Source organism: Salmo salar, chromosome 02 (genome assembly GCF_965601325.2).
Source record: "Salmo salar chromosome 02, fSalSal1, whole genome shotgun sequence".
NCBI classification, from domain to species: Eukaryota; Metazoa; Chordata; class Actinopteri; order Salmoniformes; family Salmonidae; genus Salmo; species Salmo salar.
The window spans coordinates 8170869-8178057 of record NC_138292.1 but is presented as its reverse complement, the minus strand read 5'-3'; the positions used below and the strand labels follow the sequence as shown (position 1 = coordinate 8178057).

The 7189-nt window shown below is 44.3% G+C and overlaps 1 protein-coding gene across 1 annotated transcript in view; it reads left to right on the top strand.

The window, feature by feature from the left end:
• Window positions 1-735: 735 nt before the first annotated feature.
• LOC106573570 (tubulin polymerization-promoting protein) overlaps window positions 736-7189 on the top strand; it is a 44446-nt gene continuing 37992 nt past the window's right edge. The window contains exon 1 of the mRNA XM_045697000.2: window positions 736-946. The gene's annotated coding sequence lies outside the window, so the exon portion shown is untranslated. The remainder of the gene's footprint in view (window positions 947-7189) is intronic.

Sequence of the window (7189 nt, the reverse complement as noted above, 5' to 3'; positions counted from 1 at the left end):
ACAATTACAGAGACTTTGAGACTTTGATTTTCAAGTCCCATGTGCATTCCAAGCAGAACTGTTGACGTTGAAGGAAGGAGAGGGTTCTGTCCCAATCTCTATCTTTTAGGGAATATCTTATTTCCCTAGAGAGAGGATGCATCCCAAATGACACCCTATAAGCCCTGGTTAACAGTAGTGCACTAAAGGAATAGGGTGCCATTTGGGATGCAAATTGCCTCTACTGTATCTTTGAGGGAAATCTTGTTTCCCTAGAGAGAGAATCCCACAGGCCGTGTGTTGACCAGCCCACACAAGACATCCTGTACCCAGACTAGAGCCAGGGTGCATTTCCTGGAGAAAATATGTTTTTATTTTCTAATCTTTTTATATACATGCCATGGCCTTTGACCTTGGACCTTAGTGGTGTGCTACTGCTTTCTCACTCTGCCTGTACTGTCTCTTTATTGTGGAATACATTTCACTCAGAATATATATTCTGAAGTATTACATTATTGGATGTGGGTACAATTGATTGAATAGCAGCAGCTAATACAGATGAAAGTACAATTACCTCACTGGCTGGTCTAACCTTTGATACATGTTTTAGAAGCCCCCCGAATACGCCATACTGCAAAAGAGCATGACAGAACCGAGATTCCCACGCAACGGAAAGAATTCACTTATCCTATTATGGATAAAACAAAACAACGTTCTCCATCACCTTCATGAGAATAGATTGATGTTTACACGAGTGGTAGGAGTGCGGCAGCCAATCAGTGGCCTGGATTTCTCCCCGCATTTCTTTCTGGGAGGCGAACAGCAGACAGGCATTTGAGATTCTATATAGCGGGAGAATATAGTGTTGGCAACGTTCTTTCAACCTCCAACATTCCTCGACGTGCAGTTATGATTTTGTGGAATTGACAACAAAGAACAGTGGATTGGAGAAGGATTGAGATATCAGGTAAATGTGTTATTTTACAAGAACAGCTATTGATGTTGACAGTTTGTTTTGGTGTGCGTTTATTTTGACACTGACACAGTCGGGTTCAATGCCTTTTTATAAATATCAAATTGATAGCTACAAATGTAAATGTATTTCAATATTTCATTTCACACTAAATGATGTTGTGCATTATATGCAGGAAGTCGCTTGATTGTCAAATATGCTTTCGTTTTTCCCTCATTTGAAAGCACTGGTCTTTTACGCCGTTTGGTTCTAGAATTATGCATTGCATAATGGTGTATCGTTTACTGAATTGTAGACGCTGTCAACAGTGTATACGCATATTCAATGTATTGCCAGGTATTGCGTTATGCACTGGCAAGTGGCAATAGAAGAGCGGCGACTGCAGCCTGTGCATGGTCACAATAACAATGGTCACGTGCCACTGTGGACTATTCCAGAGACCACTACTGGAGCATGAATCTCTGCACATTTGCAAGTTTATGTAACCAGTCTCGCGCATGAAATATGCCCATACTGCATTATAGAACTTCCATACTGTCAACTTAAACAAAACCATAGTATAGTCTATGTCGCTTGTTCTCCCGACATGTTACATGTGTTGTTGTTACCTTCTCCCTACTACCTCTGTCAAGAAGTCAAGGTCCGTAATGGCATAGGAGATCCTCTTGAAACTGTAGGACAGATCCTTTGTATCGAACCCTCCGCTGCCTTCTAATGCATGATTATTACATAATGTAGCCTGGACAGCCTAGAAGGGAAAATAGTTGCAGGAAGCCTTTTTGAAATGATAATATTCTCATACATACAAACTACCGTAAGGATGCATGAATCCCATTTACACACTTCTCTTCCTTGTGTATTCTGTTTCTATACTCTAGGCGTACGTCGATTTTATTGCGTCAAAGATTCTACCTATATGTTGTAACATGATGATGATGATGATGATATGGTAGTGTGGCTGATGATATGGTCATGTATGTTAATGGATATGACCGATGCTTGGCAGGCAGCACTACATGCGTTGGGCTTACATACAGTATCTAGTGTTTCACAGTCAGAGAGTTAAATGAGAGCATTTGCCAATCAGTCTTTGCTTTTGTCGGACTCAAGCAGTATATAAGTAAAGCACTACTGTAATTAAAACGTTGACCTAATTGCAAACGTAGGTCAGATTCTACAAATAAATGGCCCAGTATTTTGTTCATAGCACTTCTGCTTTACATGTGCGTTAGCCTTGTTTATCGCCATATGTTGTATTAGGTACACATGAGGAGAGAACGCAGTCACCCACTGACTATGCCCCAGATTTCTCTCTTGGCTCTAGGTTGCAGTGCACTCTGGTCCGAGAGCCACTGGATCCAGTCATAAACAATTACCCTCACGATGTAAATTAGTCATATTAAGGACAGGGTGGACTTATGAAAGGTTATGTTTTTGGTAAAAAGCCACATTATGAAAGTGAACGTCTGCATGGTCAGTGAAAAAAGCCAAAGGGGTGGTCTAGTAGTCTAAGCTTTAAGCCGCCTCCTCTGGAACACATGTACGATGTACCGCTGTCAGCATGGGTTTGAATCCGGACGACTGCTCTTTAAGCCTGCTCTCTCCTACCTTTCACCACTTATCCAACATGAAAAAACTCCCCACTCTTTTCCCCACAAAGATGTAAAAAAGGCCAGAGAAATTCAGCCCTTGTAGTCCTCTTAAATCATTCAGGTAATTGTTGGTGTCACTGATGATTAGTAATTAGAGGACGCTGTTTGTATCTTATCAGCCCGCAATATTTTTAAATGTTTTCGTTTTTTAAATGTTAAACTTTGCCTCCCCCAGCCAGTGATATCAATGAAAAAATGTGGTTACAGTTTCCACAATTGACTGGTGTGTACAGTAGTATGTCAAAGGGAGCCCACTTTGTTCTGCATTCCTGTTGAAGTTCAACACCTTCCACTCAGTGCTGTCGGATGAACAGCGCTGCACATCCCAAATGGCACCCTATTCCCTATATAGTGCACTACTTTTGACCAGAGCCCATGTAGTGTACTGCATAGGGAATAAGGTAGCATTAGAGCCACAGCCCAGGCCTCTCTCCATGACAGACAGGACCACTGCTGCTCTCATTGGGATCATTCAGCCAATGGGGTTGAATAAGGATCCTCTCCTTGTATCTTAATATGGCTTGTTGTTATGACCTCAATAACAACTGAGCAGAGATATAGTGTAACATATTGTTTCTGAAGCACAATACATCTGTGTCTGACACCGGAGGGAGGGAGGGAGGGGGGACGGAGGGAGGGGGATGGAGGGGGAGGGAGGGAGGGAGGGGGGATGGAGGTAGGGAGGGAGGGAGGGCGGACGGACGGACGGGGGAGGGAGGGATGGATGGAGACACACAAACTCTAGTGATGGGGGAAGAAATCGATAGTTACATTTCGCAATATTATTTTTATACAATATTATATCGATATTTGACTCCAAGTATCGATTTGTAAAAAAGATTGACTTTTGTTTGTTACTGTAGGTGGCGTTAGCTAGCGCCAGTCGGCTGTACCTGAGCCAAAACTCCAGTATTTTACTCCTAGAGCTTGTTCTCCATCTTCTTCTTAAATAGTGAGCCAACATGTTTTCAGCACTTTCATTTCCCTAACTGATCAACACTACTTTTCTCATGGCTCTCTCTTGTCTCTCTGCAGCAGACATATGGTGAGCAATATGTTTGGAACATCAAATCCCAATATGTATGTAATCATGAGAACGCAGTCGGCACCTAAGTATGGTGATAAAATCATATTGTGATGTCCCTGGCAATTCCCAGCCCTAACAAACTGCAGCAAGAGACACAGACCAACAATAGTGAGTGACTTCAGACCCATGGGCCAGTAGGGTGATGGTGTAATGCACTCTGGGATATATGGATGGATGGAGCGGAGGAAGGTTATACGCCTAAATATTTTGCTGTGTGACCTGGAATTGTAATTTTTTTAAATGAAGGATTCTAGCTTTATTACCTCATATTTGTGTGAGCATACATTTAGGTTGCACACATGTTCCTTGTAAAATAGGTCAGTGTAGAGCCCTGTGTAAGACTGGGTGACCAAGAGTGTCACCATGGCAGACTGACGACCTGGATGTGGTAGAGAGGTTTGGTAGAGCTGTATACACAGGCAAGAGTTGTTGTCTGACTGGTGTACTCGGGTTAGTGGTACAATGGCGGACTGGGACTCAGATTGCTGGTGCTCTAGTGAAGACTGACAGACTCAGGATAGTGTGTTTGTAGCCTTCTGTCAATGTAGCCTGGGCCCAGATCTATGTTGCTTTATGTATGGGATTGGCAGTGCTAGTTAGAGCTGGGACCAGGCTACCCCATAATGATCTGGGACCAGAATACCACATAATGATCTGGGACCAGAATACCACATAATGATCTGGGACCAGGCTACCACATAATGATCTGGGACCAGGCTGCCACATAATGATCTGGGACCAGGCTGCCACATAATGATCTGGGACCAGGCTGCCACATAATGATCTGGGACCAGGCTGCCACATAATGATCTGGGACCAGAATACCACATAATGATCTGGGACCAGAATACCACATAATGATCTGGGACCAGCCTGCCACCTAATGATCTGGGACCAGAATACCACATAATGATCTGGGACCAGGCTGCCACCTAATGATCTTGGACCAGGCTGCCACCTAATGATCTGGGACCAGGCTGCCACCTAATGATCTGGGACCAGGCTACCACATAATGATCTGGGACCAGGCTGCCACCTAATGATCTTGGACCAGGCTGCCACATAATGATCTGGGACCAGGCTACCCCATAATGATCTGGGACCAGGCTGCCACATAATGATCTGGGACCAGGCTGCCACATAATGATCTGGGACCAGGCTGCCACATAATGATCTGGGACCAGAATACCACATAATGATCTGGGACCAGAATACCACATAATGATCTGGGACCAGAATACCACATAATAATCTGGGACCAGGCTGCCACCTAATGATCTGGGACCAGGCTGCCACCTAATGATCTGGGACCAGGCTGCCACATAATGATCTGGGACCAGGCTGCCACCTAATGATCTTGGACCAGGCTGCCACATAATGATCTGGGACCAGGCTACCCCATAATGATCTGGGACCAGGCTGCCACCTAATGATCTGGGACCAGGCTACCCCATAATGATCTGGGACCAGGCTACCACATAATGATCTGGAACCAGGCTACCACATAATGATCTGGGACCAGGCTACCACCTAATGATCTGGGACCAGGCTGACACCTAATGATCTGGGACCAGAATACCACATTATGATCTTGGACCAGGCGGTAGTCTATGGTAGACATGGCATGGCAGGGGTCATGGTGATATAGAACTGGGTAGACTAGGGGTCATGGTGGTATAGAACTGGGTAGACTAGGGGTCATGGTGGTATAGAACTGGGTAGACTAGGGGTTATGGTGGTATAGAACTGGGTAGACTAGGGGTCATGGTGGTATAGAACTGGGTAGACTAGGGGTCATGGTGATATAGAACTGGGTAGACTAGGGGTCATGGTGGTATAGAACTGGGTAGACTAGGGGTCATGGTGGTATAGAACTGGGTAGACTAGGGGTCATGGTGGTATAGAACTGGGTAGACTAGGGGTTATGGTGGTATAGAACTGGGTAGACTAGGGGTCATGGTGGTATAGAACTGGGTAGACTAGGGGTCATGGTGGTATAGAACTGGGTAGACTAGGGGTCATGGTGGTATAGAACTGGGTAGACTAGGGGTCATGGTGGTATAGAACTGGGTAGACTAGGGGTCATGGTGGTATATAACTGGGTAGACTAGGGGTCATGGTGGTATAGAACTGGGTAGACTAGGGGTCATGGTGATATAGAACTGGGTAGACTAGGGGTCATGGTGATATAGAACTGGGTAGACTAGGGGTCATGGTGGTATAGAACTGGGTAGACTAGGGGTCATGGTGGTATGGAACTGGGTAGACTAGGGGTCATGGTGGTATAGAACTGGGTAGACTAGGGGTTATGGTGGTATAGAACTGGGTAGACTAGGGGTTATGGTGGTATAGAACTGGGTAGACTAGGGGTTATGGTGGTATAGAACTGGGTAGACTAGGGGTCATGGTGGTATAGAACTGGGTAGACTAGGGGTCATGGTGGTATAGAACTGGGTAGACTAGGGGTCATGGTGGTATAGAACTGGGTAGATTAGGGGTCATGGTGGTATAGAACTGGGTAGACTAGGGGTCATGGTGGTATAGAACTGGGTAGACTAGGGGTCATGGTGGTATAGAACTGGGTAGACTAGGGGTCATGGTGGTATAGAACTGGGTAGACTAGGGGTCATGATGATATAGAACTGGGTAGACTAGGGGTCATGGTGATATAGAACTGGGTAGACTAGGGGTCATGGTGGTATAGAACTGGGTAGACTAGGGGTCATGGTGGTATAGAACTGGGTAGACTAGCAGCAATGCATGGCCAGAAGGAGAGTATATGTAAGCAGGCAGTCATCCAGTCACTGATTTATCTCTTGAGATCTGGACTTAACCAAATGGCTTTTTTCCTTTGTAGTGGGACAGGAAACAGGCAGGCCTAAGACAGAGAGAAGACCGTACTACAGACTATCTGGCCAATGTGTCAGTATGGACTATACTCCACACTGTTGGGGGTTAATATGCCCAGTGCCTGGTTAATGCCATGGTAATTAACCTTTCATATACAGTAATGAAATCCTCTGTTAGATCCAAGCCACACCAACTGTCATTTCTGACCGTTATAATTGATGTAATATATTCATCACTGTAATCCAATCATCATCATCAATCATATGATCTTCCAATCATAACATGTTTACTAAAATGTAAGGTAATAATATATTCTGTATTCACAGCCATGGACTAAATGAGACTTAAAGCTGCAATATGTTCCTTTTTGGGTGACCCGACCAAATTCACATAGAAATGTGTGTTATAGATCTGTCATGCTTTTTGAAAGCAAGTCTAAGAAGCGGTTGATTTGTTCTATGTGAGCTTCACCTTCTTAACGTCTAGTTTTTGCGTCTTTTACTTTAGGTTTTGTACACCAGTTTCAAACAGCTGAAAATACAATATTTTTGTTTATTGAAAAGATATTTCACAGCGGTTTAGAGGGTAGAATGATTCTCTGCACTTGCTTGTTTTGTCACATAAAGTGAAATTAGGTGATCTATTAGA